The sequence below is a fragment of the Zalophus californianus genome, chromosome 8, assembly GCF_009762305.2.
Source record: "Zalophus californianus isolate mZalCal1 chromosome 8, mZalCal1.pri.v2, whole genome shotgun sequence".
Classification (NCBI taxonomy): Eukaryota; Metazoa; Chordata; class Mammalia; order Carnivora; family Otariidae; genus Zalophus; species Zalophus californianus.
The window spans coordinates 83,342,569-83,359,259 of record NC_045602.1 but is presented as its reverse complement, the minus strand read 5'-3'; positions in this window follow the sequence as shown (position 1 = coordinate 83,359,259).

Sequence of the window (16,691 nt, the reverse complement as noted above, 5' to 3'; positions counted from 1 at the left end):
ACTATATACAGCTAGGCTCTCATTGAAATTGAAGGAGATATAAAAAGCTTCCAGGACAAACAAAAACTAAAGGAATTTACAAACATGAAACCAGCCCTCCAAGAAATCTTGAAAGGGGTCCTCTAAGCAAAGAGAGAGCCTAAAAGCAGCATAGATCAGAAAGGAACACGGACAATATACAGTAACAGTCACCTTACAGGCAGTACAGTGGCACTAAGTTCATACCTTTCAATAGTTACCCTGAATGTAAATGGGATAAATGCCCCAATCAAAAGACACAGGCTATCAGACTGGATTAAAAAACAAGACCCATCGTTATGCTGTCTGCAAGAGACTCATTTTAGACCCAAAGACACCCCCAGATTGAAAGTGAGGGGGTGGAAAACCATTTACCATGCTAATGGACACCAAAAGAAAGCTGGGGTGGCAATCCTTATATCAGACAAATTAGATTTTAAACCAAAGACTGTAATAAAAGATGAGGAAGGACACTATATCCTACTTAAAGGGTCTATCCAACAAGAAGATCTAACAATTGTAAATATCTATGCCCCGAACATGGGAGCAGCCAATTATATAAGGCAATTAATAACAAAAGCAAAGAAACACATTGACAACAATACAATAATAGTGGAGGATTTTAACACCCCCCTGACTGAAATGGACAGATCATCTAAGCAAAAGATCAACAAGGAAGTAAAGACTTTAAATGACACACTGGATGAAATGGGCTTCACAGGCACATTCAGAACATTCCATCCCAAAGCAACGGAATACGCATTCTTCTCTAGTGCCCATGGAACATTCTCCAGAATTGATCACATGCTAGGTCACAAATCAGGTCTGAACTGGTACCAAGAGATTGGGATTATTCCCTGCATATTTTCAGACCACAATGCTTTGAAACTAGAACTCAATCACAAGAGGAAAGTCGGAAAGAACTCAAATACATGGAGGCTAAAGAGCATCCTACTAAAGAATGAATGGGTCAACCAGGAAATTAAAGAAGAATTAAAAAAATTCATGGAAACCAATGAAAATGAAAACACAACTGTTCAAAATCTTTGGGATACAGCAAAGGCAGTCCTGAGAGGAAAGTATATAGCAATACAAGCCTTTCTCAAGAAACAAGAAAGTCTCAAACACACAACCTAACCCTACACCTAAAGGAGCTGGATATAGAACAGCAAATCAAGCTTAAACCCAGCAGGAGAAGAGAAATATTAAAGATCAGAGCAGAAATCAATGAACTAGAAATCAAAAGAACAGTAGAACAGATCAACGAAACTAGGAGTTGGTTCTTTGAAAGAATTAACAAGATTGATAAACCCCTGGCCAGACTTATCCAAAAGAAAAGAGAAAGGACCCAAATCAACAAAATCATGAATGAAAGAGGAGCGATCACAACCAACACCAAAGAAATACAAACAATTATAAGAACATATTATGAGCAACTCTATGCCAGCAAACTAGATAACCTAGAAGAAATGGGTGCATTCCTAGAGATGTATCAACTACCAAAATTGAACCAGGAAGAAATAGAAAACCTGAACAGACCTATAGCCACTCAGGAAATTGAAGCAGTCATCAAATATCTCCCAACAAACAAAAGCCCAGGGCCAGATGTCTTCCCAGGGGAATTCTATCACACATTTCAAGAAGAATTAATACCTATTCTCCTGAAACTGTTCCAAAAAATAGAAATGGAAGGAAAACTTCCAAAGTCATTTTATGAGGCCACCATTACCTTGATCCCAAAACCAGGCAAAGACCCTATCCAAAAGGAGAATTACAGACCAATAACCTTGAAGAACATGGATGAAAAATTCTCACCAAAATACTAGCCAATAGGATCCAACAGTACATTAAAAGGATTATTCACCACGACCAAGTGGGATTTATCCTTGGGCTGCAAGGATGCTTCAACATCCACAAATCAATCAACGTGATACAATACATTAACAAAAGAAAGAACAAGAATCATATGATCCTCTCAATCGATGCAGAAAAAGCATTTGACAAAGTACAGCATCGTTTCTTGATCAAAACGCTTCAGAGTATAGGGATAGAGGGTACATACCTCAATATCATAAAAGCCATCTATGACAAACCTACAGCGAATATCATTCTCAATGGGGAAAAGCTGAGAGCTTTTCCCCTAAGGTCAGGAAAGCGGCAGGGATGTCCACTCTCACCACTGCTATTCAACATAGTATTAGAAGTCCTAGCCACAGCAATCAGACAACAAAAAGAAATCAAAGGCATCCAGATCGGCAAAGAGGAAGTCAAACTCTCACTCTTTGCAGATGATATGATATTGTATGTGGAAAACCCAAAAGACTCCACCCCAAAACTGCTAGAACTCATACAGGAATTCAGTAAATAGCAGGATATAAAATCAGTGCACAGAAATCAGTGACATTCCTATACACCAACAACAAGACAGAAGAGAGACAAATCAAGGAGTCGATCCCATTTACAATTGCACCCAAAACCATAAGATACCTAGGAATAAATCTAACCAAAGAGGCAAAGGATCTGTACTCAGAAAACTATAAAATACTCAGGAAAGAAATTGAAGAAGACACAAAGAAATGGAAGAACGTTCCATGCTCATGGATTGGGAGAACCAACATTGTGAAGATGTCATGCTACCTAGAGCAATCTACACTTTCAATGCAATTCCCATCAAAATACCATCCACTTTTTTCAAAGAAATGGAACAAATAATCCTAAAATTTGTATGGAACCAGAAGAGACACCAAATAGCCAGAGGAATATTGAAAAAGGAATGCAAAGCTGGCGGCATCACAATTCCGGACTTCCAGCTCTATTACAAAGCTGTCATCATCAAGACAGTATGGTACTGGCACAAAAACAGACACATAGATCAATGGAACAGAAAAGAGAGCCCAGAAATGGACCCTCAACTCTATGGTCAACTTATCTTTGACAAAGCAGGAAGGAATGTCCAATGGAAAAAAGACAGTCTCTTCAACAAATTGTGTTGGGAAAATTGGACAGCCACATACAGAAGAATGACACTGGACCATTTCCTTACACCACACACAAAAACAGACTCCAGATGGTTGAATGACCTAAACGTGAGACAGGAGTCCATCAAAATCCTAAAGGAGAACACAGGTAGCAAACTCTTCGACCTCAGCCACAGCAACTTCTTCCTAGAAACATCGCCAAAGGCAAGGGAAGCCAGGGCGAAATGAACTATTGGGATTTCATCAAGATAAAAAGCTTTTGCGCAGCAAAAGAAACAGTCCACAAAACCAAAAGACAACCGACAGAATGGGAGAAGATATTTGCAAATGACATATCAGATAAAGGGCCAGTATCCAAAATCTATAAAGAACTTATCAAACTCAACACCCAAAGAACAAATAATCCAATCAAGAAATGGGCAGAAGACATGAACAGCCATTTTTCCAAAGAAGACATCCAAATGGCCAACAGACACATGAAAAAGTGCTCAACATTGCTTGGCATCAGGGAAATCCAAATCAAAACCTCAATGAGATATCACCTCACACCCGTCAGAATGGCTAAAATTAACAAGTCAGTAAACGACAGGTGTTGGCGGGGATGTGGAGAGAGGGGAACCCTCCTACAGTGTTGGTGGGAATGCAAGCTGGTGCAACCCCTCTGGAAAACAGTATGGAGGTTCCTCAAAAAGTTGAAAATAGAGCTACCATATGACCCAGCAATTGCACTACTGGGTATTTACCCCAAAGATACAAATGTAGGGATCCGAAGGGGTACGTGCACCCCAATGTTTATAGCAGCAATGTCCACAATAGCCAAACTGTGGAAAGAGCCAAGATGTCCATCGACAGATGAATGGATAAAGAAGGAAGTATTACATATACACAATGGAATATTATGCAGCCATCAAAAGGAATGAGATCTTGCCATTTGCAATGACGTGGATGGAACTGGAGGGTGTTATGCTGAGTGAAATAAGTTAATCAGAGAAAGACATGTATCCTATGACCTCACTGATAGGAGGAATTCTTAATCTCAGGAAAGAAACTGAGTTTTGCCGGAATGGTGGGGGGTGGGAGGGATGGGGAGGCTGGGTGATAGACATTGGGTAGGGCATGTGCTATGGTGAGCGCTGTGAATTGTGCAAGACTGTTGAATCACAGATCTGTACTTCTGAAACCATTAATGCAACATATGTTAAGAAAAAAGAAGAAGAAGAAGATAGCAGGAGGGGAAGAATGGAGGGGAGTAAGTCAGAGGGGGAGATGAACCATGAGAGACGATGGACTCTGAGAAACAAACTGAGGGTTCTAGAGGGGAGGAGGGTAGGGGGATGGGTTAGCCTGGTGATGGGTATTAAAGAGGGCACAATCTGCACGGAGCACTGCGTGTTATGCACAAAGAATGAATCATGGAACACTACATCAAAAACTAATGGTGTAATATATGGTGATTAACATAACTAAAAAAATTAAAAAAAAATAAAAGGCAGGCACAAGAGCCTACTTCAGCAGAACATTAACATTTAGAGACAATAAGAAATCTATGAACATTGCAAAAGGAGAAAAACAAGAATTGAAGGGATAAGATGAGACACATTAAAAAAAGTTATTTTACCTTGGGAATGAAACTTTTAATCATGATGTCTGTGACTAGAATGACCTGAATGAAACTAAAGATGGTTGAGTGTTTCATGAAAGGCTGAGAGATTTGGGTCCCCAAGATAGATGGCAACAGAAATAAGTCGATCTTTCTCTTTTATGTCTGTTTCTGTGATCTTAAAAATGTTATTTCCTTCCTATATTAGTCTTTCAAGGGTAGTTTGATCTGAATATTCTACTCAAGCTTGTTTGCCGTTGAGTTTTATTAATCTGTTACTTAGCTATCAATGACCAAGGAGTATCAGGAAACCAATTGAAAGCAATAGGAACACCTCATCTTCTTATTTGCAGTCCTACAAGATTGCTAAACAAAGCCCTTCCTTCCTTCCTTCCTTCCTTCCTTCCTTCCTTCCTTCCTTCCTTCCTTCCATAATTTCTGATGACTTACTATATGTCAGCCACACTCTAGGCTTGGAAGATATGAGTAATGAATAAATTCATAAAGTCCCTCCCCTCATAAAATTTGGAAGATGGCCATTAGGCAAACAGAAAAGCAAACACACACTGCATTTTGACAATTCTAAGATGTATCATTTTTTGTATTTAAACCTTTGATATCAACATGCACCTTACATACACTGCTGGCTAAGTGGCATTTGTGATATGTAACTTTATTATAGCTTTTCATATTTTCAACATTTCTATAGAATTATGTGAGCTGTGTCCATTATGAGTTTATCTGCCACGCAAAAACAATTCTTCTAAGAGATTACATCATGGCATGACATTGAAATCAAAGTTATTTTTATGCAGAAAGTCACAGATGTAGAACAGCAGAGCATACATTTTATATTACTTAAACAAAGACATCACTGGCGGCTAACCTGAGTTCCTCATTGTCCTGCAGAGCAAGAATCATGTGCTTTATAGGACTAAAATAAGGAAGATGCCAACATAGAAGAGATGATAATTTTTGTTTGTTTTGGTTTCAACTGAGATGTGCACAAAAGGCATTGGGCTAATACAGACCAAGAAATCCAGCTGAAAGCAGTGTCAAGCCCAAAATACAAGGCAAGGCCAAGGTCAAGGTTTGATTCAGCCATTTAAGACATGAGTCACTTTTGGATTCCTTGCTAGTCAGACAGTAAAAAGAATAGATGACAAAGGTGCGAGCCCCTGGTGTCCTTGTCCTGCATACCAAAAATGAGAACACCAAAATCAAAGGGGCCAGATGATAATTCAGGATGACTTGTGGGACATCCTGGTGCTCAGGAGCACATTCTAGACTTCAGCTGAGAAGTTTTAGAGTCTTACACTCTATCTTGAGGGGGATAGAGAGATAATGAAAAACTGCTCCAGGATAGTCTCCCAGAAGAGCTAGGAAGATCAGTGGAAGGTGGCTTTGGGGCAGCTCATTACAAGCCTCCCTTCCTCTCTTGCTTGGGAATGACCATGAGGTGTTCTGCCCTACTCAGACAAAAGGTAGTGAACCTCTACATGCATGCCAATGTGGATATGGGCCAGATCACCATGGAACCATGATGGGGGTAGTCTTCTTACATGGAAGAAATGTTGCTAAATTCCTTGGAATAGATTAAAAAAAACGTTTTTCAAAGCAATGAGTCTGGAGTGATAGATGTATGTATTTGACTTTAGTGAAATAAAGAAAAAAATCCATCAAAGCTACAATAGATAATAGCAGCTAAGAAGAAAATCCAAAACAAAGAACAATAGTGGGGCATTATTTTTTAAAGTGATAAATGACCAAAGCTCTTGAATGTATACGAGATGATAGCATGTAGAAAAAAAAAAATGGATATTTACAATCCCCTGTTTCTTAATGTGCAGTTTTAAATAACATCATTTCTTTCACTGTACTTTTCATTTATTTTGTAGAAGGGTAATAGGTGATAAATAGCTATGTCTGCTTAAATAGGTCTAAAATTTTTCTTTTAGTATGATTAAAATAAAAATTTTACGTAAGGAAGGAATTATTTCACATTTTAATTGTCAGTGCATTTTCTTTCTTAGTGGTATGTAAAATAACCACAATTTTTATCATCATTGCAACTTATATTCAATTGAATAGTTTATTTAAGTTGATCATAAATGCTATGGAGAAAAATAAAATGGGCTAAGATGGATAGGGAAGCAGGGCAGGTGAGCCCATTTCATAAAAGGACGCTTCCAAGGAAGCATTTCATCAAAGGAAGCCTCTGTAATGAGGTGATATTTGAACAGAGAGCTGAAGGAAGGAAATGAGGGAGCCATGTGGATATTTGGGGAAGTTTCTAGGCGGAGATGACAATACTTGCAAAGACCCTGAGGTAGGAGTTGGCTTGAGGCACTTGGAGAAGAGCAGAGAGGGCTGAGTGGTCCTAGGGGGGTGAGAAAGAAGGGAAGTCATGGGTTCTGAGTCAGAGAGTTAGCAATGGACCAGCTCCGGAAGGATCTCGTCGGTCGTGGTTAACACTTCTGCTCATACTCTGAGTGCGGGAGGAGCCATTGGAGAGTTTTGGGGATAAGAATGGCATTTTCTGACTCATGTCTCAAGAACATCACACCGGTACTAGTTTTAAAATAGACATTAATGGGGAAAAGGAGGCAGTGAGGAGGCCTGTTAGTAGGTTTGAACTTAGGTGGTAGAAATGAAGGTGAATAGAAACGGGTGGATACTGAATACCTTTAAGAAGCAAAGACAGTAGCTTTTGCAGATGGACCAGATATGATGTGCAAGAGAAATAAAAGAGTAATGAATGCCTCCCAATTTTAGGACCAAAGCCAATGGCAGGATAGAATCCTCACTCGCTGGGATGAAGAGGGCTGAGGGGGAAGAATGGGAAAGCAGGCATCAGGAGTTTAGTTTTAAATGTCTTAGGTTTGAAATATCTTTGATTAAGCTACCCAGGGAGTAAAGGCAAGTTGAAAAATGGCTATGAGCATTCGGAGGTCAAGGGAAGGGATCTAAGAGCAAAGTATTAATTTGGAAGTCATTTGCATATAGATGTCTTTATGAAAGTTTCCTATATCTCCTTCTTGTTATTCAAATTCTGCCCCAGAAATCCATACCCCTGCCCCCATGCAGAGCGGAGAGTCAACATGCCACTCAGGCAAGTGCCCATGTAATCTGACTGTTGAAGATTCTCTCCCGCTTTCTGGACTGTTATCTCTCCTTCCCCTACCTCTAAGTTTACCAACTCTGTGACTCATCCTCTTCAGAGCCTAATTCTAATCTAGTCATTTGCATTCACAAACAGACCTACTTTGTTTTATAAAGGAAAGTCACATTGGGACTACAATTTTGAATAAGATTAAAAAAAAAAATGTCTGTTCCATTCCCATTGACTACTCAAATGCCAGAGAAACCACTCAGAGGAACTCCTTGCCAATGTCTGAAGGAGAAGCGTGACATCACAGGCCTCAGCACTGTCAGGAATGAGTCGTCTATAAAAATATGTGATGCTCATCAAACCTAAGGTTTCTCGCGAAGGAAAAGAATGACTGGGATGATGTAACAGGAGTGAAATCAACATGATATTTCCATCACTGCCAGCAATACGCATGGTATAAAGGGGACTAGCAAAAATACTTTCTGTTAAAATGGTAGAACATTTTCTTATAGATTATGTATGAAGAGCACCATAGTGAAAAGTGCAATTATGTCTTTGGTTTTCATTTGTTTGGAATGAGTGAGTCCTTGTGTTTCTAGTTAAAACCACCACTTGATTCAGCAATTCTTTCAATTCCCTGGAGAAGGGATGAAAATATAAAGTCATTTTCATTATACACTGTCCTGTGGTTATATATCAGGTAACTTTGATACAAACGTTAGTTTGGGGTATTACAGAACAAAAGCAACATATTCAAATGAATTCTTATAATATTGAAAACAGATATGGACTAATGTAGTAGGAATTTTCCTCTTGATATTCATTTGAAGTTCTGTTCTACCCTCATAAATCAAAAACTCACCCAAATGATATTTTCAGTATTGTGCAAATGTGGATATGAGCACTTTTGCTTTTGAATAGTGCAGAATTTCTAAGAACCCATCATCACTGTTGGTACATTATTTAATGTCAGAAATACTGTGGATGATTGGAAATCTTAACTAAAGTTTTTCTAGTCATCAATTATACCAAAGATTGAAGAAAGAAACATCACCAAACACAGCTCTTTCCCTGTTTAAGTTTGTTGATTTTTAACAATAGAAACTAAAATCTCATACTTTCTTGAGAATTTTAGGAAAACATCATTGAGGTAGGGACTTGGCTTTAATAGGATTAATAAGTCATAGAAACAAAAGGACTAGAAATGTTTAATTTCTTAAGCGTGGTGATGGTTCATGGAGATTTATCATATTGTTTCCTGTACTTTTGTGGAGGCTGGAATATTTCATAATTAGAAAAATATGTGCCAGTATTTGAGCCACTCAAATAAAAGTGAGTATGTAAACAAAGAGTTTTTTACTTATGAGACTATCCACAAATTTGTCCATATGGGGCATGGTTAACTCTGAACTCATAATTTATTTTGTAATTTTTATTATTTTAAATTATGATTGGCAAAATTAAAGAAAACCAGCAATAGCAAAATAAGGATATTTGATTTGCCAAAGTTAGGGAGAACATGCTTATGTTGCCATTTCCCTGTAAGTAAATTGTATTACCTTACCTAAAATTAACTTGTAATAACAAAGTCCAATTTGGGAGAAATCCTGGAATGTGGGAGTGAAGACTTCTATAAATTCACACCTCCATGAAAGCACTAAAAATGTTGGTAAAGAAAAAAAAAGTCAAAATCAAACTTTTCCCATCTCTAGAAATTAACTTGCAACACTCTAGGGAACATTGATGAAAAGTTACTGAACCTTGTTAAGAATAGCAGGCTTACTGGTTTGGCCTACTCCCATTCTCCTTGCTCAAGCTCTGTAGACTTGCAAACCCTCAGCCTCACAATTCCAACTGTTGTCAAAGTCAGCAGCCTTACAGCCCCTGGGGGGGGGGGCAGACCAGGAAAGACGTTCCTCAAAATGTACCACCCCCAGAGCAGCGTCACTTGTTAGCGTGTCTTGGAGTTCCCTTCTGGAAAACCCTCACTTGCAAGGCCTTGCCTTTATCTGACCGATTTAGAGCTTACTCTACAGGAAAGCCCTATTTCCAAAATGTTTCTCAAAAATATCAAATCGGGAAGGATTAATATTTTAGCATCCTGAGCTGTGATACCAACAAGAAACCTACTCAAGAAGAAATAGAAAATATCAACAGATTTGTAAGAAGTAAAGAGATTAAATTAGTTATTCAAAACCTTCCCATAAAGAAGAGCCTGCGCCCAGGTGGCTTCACTGTCAACCATTTAAGAACAATTAACACAAATATTGTACAAAACTGTACCAAAATAGAAGTGGAGAGAACGCTCCAATTCATTCTCTGAAGCCATGACCCTAATACCAAAACCAGACACAGACATTACAATTAAAAACAACACCAATATTTCTCATCAACATAAACACAAAAATTCTCAACAAAATGCTAGCAAATTGAATCCATCAACATTAAAAAGAATTATAGAGACACAGAAAAATAGGAAAAAATAATTATTTGGACTTCATCAAAATGAAAACATTTTTATTTGCAGAAGACCTTACTAAAAGAATGAAAATGCAAGCTACAGGTTTGGAGAAAATATTTATAAACCACATATCTTGCAGAGGTTTCATATCTAGGGTATGTAGAGAACTCTAAAAATCCAGTAGTAAAAACAAAACAACAACAAATATTCTAATTTGAAAATGGGCAACAGACATGAAGAGATATTTTAGTAAAGAGTATATATGGATAGCAAATACACAAATGGAAAGATGTTCAACATTATTAGCCACTAGAAAAAATAATCTTCAAACCACAGTGTGTTACCACACTCCATACCTACCAAAAGGCTAAAATTAAAAAAAAAAAAAAGTGACAACACTGAATAGTAGAAAAAATGCTGAGAAACTGGATGCTTTATATATTGCTTATGAAAATTTAACATGGTACAGTTTGGAAAAAAAGTGGGGATTTTTTAAAAAATAAAACTAAACTTGCCTTCATGCAGTCCAACAATTCCATTCTTGAGCATTTATCCCAGAGAAATAAAACTTCTATTTACATAAAAACCTATATGTAAATGTTTATAGCAGATTTATTCATAATAGCTAAAAAACTGGAAACACTTAAATGCACTTCAAAAGGCAAATGGATAAACAAACTGTAGAAAATCCACACCATAAATTACTACTCAGAAAAAGAAAGAGGCTATTGTTATACACAACCATCTGAGTAAATCTCTACTTATATACTGAGTAAAAAAAAAATCAATCCCAGAATTTTACATACTATATACTATATGATTTCATTTTTATGACAATTTTGAAATGACAAAATTATAGAAATGGAGAACAGATGATTGGTTGATAGTGGTCAGAGACCAGGAGGGTTGAGGGAAAGGTGATGAGTGTGTTTATAAAAGGGGAACATGAGGAATATTTGTCATGATGGAACTGTTCAGAATCTTGCCTGTATCAATATCCTGGTATTAACATTGTACTCTATATTTGAAAGATATTCTCTTTGAAGGGAACTGAGTATAGAGTATATAGGATATCTCTATTATTTCTCACACCTTCATGTAAACCTACAGTTAAATGTTACGCATCATGACTAAGTGGAATTTCTTCTGGGAATTCAAGTTTTAACTTTTGAAAATCACTCAATGTCATACACCATATGTTGCATACAGGCAAAACAATGCATTCCCAGGATATCCAGGACCTAATCTCTGTAAACTGTGAGTATGTTAACTTACATGGCAAGAAGGAATTCGAGTTGTAGATGGAACTAAGTTTGTCAATCAGTTCACCTTGAGGTGAAGAGACCATTTTGGTTTATCTGAGAGGGCCCAAAGTAATTACAAAGTTCCATTTAAGGGAGAAATGGAGGTGGGAGTGTCAATGTCACCATGATATAATATGAGAAATATTTGACCATCCATTAGATGTCTTTGAGATCCAGGCAATGCAGAAGGAATGCAGAAAGCCTGTAGTAGCTAGAAAAATCCAGGAAATGGATTCTTCTTTAGAGCCTCTCAGAAGGAACCCAGTCATCTAGACATCTCAAGTTAAGCCCAGTGACTTCAGACTTGGAAATTTCAGAATTTTAAGTTAATAAATTTGAATTGTTTTAAGTCATTAAGTTTGTAGCAATTTGTTACAGCAGCAATAGAAAATTCATACACTGTTCAATAAGTCAATGTTTTATTAGACATGACCACAAAATTAGAGGCACCGAAAGAAAAAAAAATGACAACTGAACGTGATCAAAATTAAAAAAATTTCACTTCAAAAGACATCATAAAATAAGAGATAAGTAATAACAAGGGATAAACTACTTGCAAATCATAGATAGTCCTCTATCACTCAAGGATTTGTATCCAGACATATAAGGAACACTTAAAACTCATTAATAAAAGGACAAATAACCCAATATAAAAATGGACAAAATAATTGAACAGAAGTTCTTCCAAAGAAGATATACAAAAAACAATAAGCACATGTACCTCTGAAACAAATAATACATTATATGTTAAAAAAAAAGAAGAAGAAGAAGAAGAAGAAGAAGAAGATAGCAGGAAGGGAAGAATGAAGGGAAGGACATCGGAGCGGGAGATGAACCATGAGCGACTATGGACTCTGAGACACAAACTGAAGGTTCTAGAGGGGAGGGGGGGATGGGTTAGCCTGGTGATGGGTATTAAAGAGGGTACGTACTGAATGGAGCACGGGGTGTTACACACAATGAATCATGGAACACTACATCAAAAACTAATGATGTAATGTATGGTGATTAACATAACATAATAATTAAAAAAACAATAAGCACATGAGATGATAATTGACATTAGATAAATGCAAATGAAACCATAAACCATAAAGAGATACCATTTTATACCAGCTAGGATTACTATAATCAGAATGGTGGACTATTACAACTGTTGGTAAGGAAGTAGAGAAATCAAAACCCATATACATCAATGGTGAGAATGTAGAATGGTCCTGAAACAGTTTAGCAGTTCTTCAAAATATTAAATATGGAATTACCTGGATGCTAACACCTAGAGGAACTTTGGACAGATGACACTGAATGAAATAGAGCACACAAAAAAGACTGCATAATTTATTATTCCACTTATTTTAAAAGTCCAGGAATTGCCTAATGTGGTGATACCAGTGAGGACAAACAAGAAACCAGACAAAAATTTTAAAAGAATATTTGAAAACAAAAATGTTTATAGGGTGCTCTGTAAGGCTGCAGCCTATCCTGGGGAAACAGAGGCTGTGTGGGACTGTGCATATGCCCAGAAAAGAAGTTAGAGGCACTAATCATTTACTTCACAGGCCTAACCTATGTCCCCGCACCAGAGAGAGGTGAAGGCTAAAGCAGACTTCTAAATTGCCATAGTCGTGAATGCTTGCCCCAGTATACACAAAAACCTTTTGGTAAAGGGTGGGAAACTTGCACAATCAAGATATTTAAGGAAGTCTCTCACCAGTCATTATCTGATTACAAAGCTAACCAAACAAACTTCAGTAGCTGCATACTACAGGGACTATGGCATAACAGAAATAGTCCAGAAAATTTACTGTACAAACAAACTGCTGCCAACAAAAATAGTAGAGAATGAGGAAAATAGGATTCCCAAAGCCCCATATTACCTAATATATTCAGGTTTTAACAAAAAAATTATGAGGCATGCAAAGAAGTAGGAAAGAATGACCCCCAACATACACAAAAAATGGTCCAATATGTTGGAGGTATTAGGAAAAGACTTTAAATCAGTTATTATAAATATGTAAAAAATTAAAGGAAATCAACTAAAAATACAGGAAAGTATAACAGTGATGACTTATTAAAATAAGAACATCAATAAGGAGATAGAAATAATAGTTTTAAACATAACCAAATAGAAATTTTGGAGATGACAAGTACAATAACTTAAATTTAAAACTTCACTAGTGAGGGGTAATACCAGATTTGGGCTGGCAGAGAAACTAATCAGCAAACTAGGAGATGGATCTATAATGATTCTTCTTTTAATCTCAGTTACTGAAAGAAAAAAGAATGTAAGAAAATAAGCAGCTTCAGAAATCTGTGAGTCACCAACAAATATAGCAAGGTTTGCATAATTGTCCCAGGGGAAAGAGAGAAAGGGACAGAATATATATATGTATGTATATATATATATATTTTGAGGGGGTGGCCATATATATATATATATATATATATATACATATATATATATATATATATGAAGGAATATATCTATAACAAGTAAATAAACTGAATCAGTAAGTCAAGATCGTCTTGCAAAGAAAAGTCCATGTCCAGACAGCTTCACTGGTGACTTTTAGTAAACATTTAAAGAAGAATTAATGTCAATATTCCAGAAATACTTTTAAAAAATGGAAGAAAAAGAAAACCCCTAACTCTCTCTATGTGGTCAATGTCATCCCAATATGAAATCAGATAAATCCATAATAAGAGAAGAAAACAAATACCCTTTGTGAATATAGATGAAAGATCAGAAACAAGACAAAAATATCCTTTCTTCCTCATCTATGTAACATATGTTTTGTGGTTGTCCCTCAGAAGGTGAGATTAACCACCCTCACATGTTGAGACAGATAATGCCACACACACACTGTATTAATTCCATGTGGTTGCAATAACAAATTACCACAAACATAGTGGCTTAAAATAAAATAAATGTATTCCCTTAAACTTGGGGACGCCAGAAATGAGCCATCAGTTTCACTGGGTGAAAAATCAAGGTGTCAGCAGGCCTGTGCTTCCTCCAGCAGCTTTAGCAGAGAATCTGTTTTCTGCCTCTTTTAGCTTCTGGCATTACTTGGCTTGTGGCTACATCACTCCAATGTCTCCCTCTGCCTTCACATTGCTTTCTTCTCTGTGTGCCTTTCTTTTTCTCTTCTGACTGTTTCAAATCTCTCTTTGCCTCACTCTAATAAGGATACTTGTGATACCATTAAGTGTCTACCTGAACAGTCCAGGATAATGTAGCCATTTTAAGATCCTTAACTTAATCACATATGCAGAGCCCTTTTTCTTAAATGTCACGTTCACGGGTTTCATTTTTTTTTTTTTTTTTTTAGGACTTGGTATATTTGTAAGGCCTTTATTCAGCCTACCACACACACCAAGAAGGTATGAAGAGATTTATTACATATTTAGGTTTTCTGGGGTAGGCACAAAAGCCAGTCTGAAAATGGCCTGGGTAAAGATTTTTGCTTCTTACTGGGGCTGGAGCTGGTGTGAGAGTCCCTGTACAGGTCAAATTTTGCATGGCTTGATGAATTGCTCCACCACTATGAAGAAATAGAAAGCCTGGGCTTTCTTAGAAACTTGCAAAGATATGGAACAAAAGGTAAAGGAGAATGGTAGGCTTTGGAGGCTCTCAGCTGTCAAAAATCAAAAATAGAGTCAGACTCTATTGTAACATAATGTTGTAGTTTCCAGGCAGTGAAATTCACAAGAAAAATAAAGAAGGAAGATCAGAGTAAAACTGTCTTTATTCATAGATAATATTATCCTGTATATAGAAAAGTAAAAAATCCAACAACATCAATGACAAAGTTAAAAAACTATGAGAACAAATAAACAAGCAGATCACAGACATAGGAAACAAGATTAGTATACAAAAATCAATTGTCATTCTGTATACAAGCAGTGATCACTTCAAAAATAAAGTTAAAAATACAACTTCATTCACAATGGCATCAAAAATAATGAAATATTTAGTAATAAACAACAAAAATGCATAAGGCTTGTAAACTGATAAACAACACTTTGAAGAAGCGTTCCATGTTCATGGAGTGGAAGATTCAGTTTATGTTAAGACGACACATCTTCTCCAATTGATGTACAAATTTATTTATTTATTTATTTATTTATTTATTTATTTTAAAGATTTTATTTATTTATTTGACAGAGAGAGACACAGCGAGAGCAGGAACATAAGCAGGGGGAGTGGGAAAGGGAGAAGCAGGTCTCCTGCTGAGCAAGGAGCCTGATGCGGGACTCGATCCCAGGACCCTGGGATCATGACCTGAGCCGAAGGCAGACGCTTAACGACTGAGCCACCCAGGCACCCTGATGTACAAATTTAATGTAATACCTATAAAAATCACAACAGGTTTTTTTGTGGGTTTTTTGTTTATTTGTTTTAACTGGCAAACAGATCCTGAAACTTACAGGGAAATGTAAGACATCTAGAATAGCCAAATGATTTTTAAGAATATAAACACAGTTGGAAGCCTTGATGATTTCAAAATTTACTATGAAGCTACACTTATTAAAGTAATGTGTCACTGACATAGATATGATTGAGAAATTAGGTAGATAAGAGATGATAGATTGATGATAGATATAGATAGATAGATGATAGATAGATAGATAGATAGATAGATAGTTAGATAGATAGATATCTAGTATACATTTAAGTGGAACAACTTGAGAGCATGGCCCACAAGGAATAAAGTATAAACTAGATAGACCTCATTAGAATTAAAAATTTTGCACTTCAAAAGATACCATTAATAAAATCAAAATACAAGAAATAGACTGGGAGAAAATATTTGCAAAACATATGTTCAGTATAAGACTTTTATTCAGAACTTACAAAGAACTCTCACCATTCAATAATGGAAAGACAAATGACCCTGTCCAAAAGAGAGCAAAAAGCAATGGAAATACATCTCATCAAAGAAGATATATAAAAGCTAGTAAGCCCATGAAAAGATGTTTAATATCATTTGCCAATAGGGGAATGCAAATTAAAACTTTGAGATATATCTCTATATATCTATCAGAATGGTCAAACTAAACATCAAGAGTCCGATGCAGCAAGGATGCTGGAACTGTAAGACTGGATATTTAAAACTACTATGATAAATACGGTAAGAATTCTCATGGAAAAAGTAGACAACATACAAGAACAAATGGATAGTGTATGTAGAGAGAAAAAAATTCAATGAAAGAG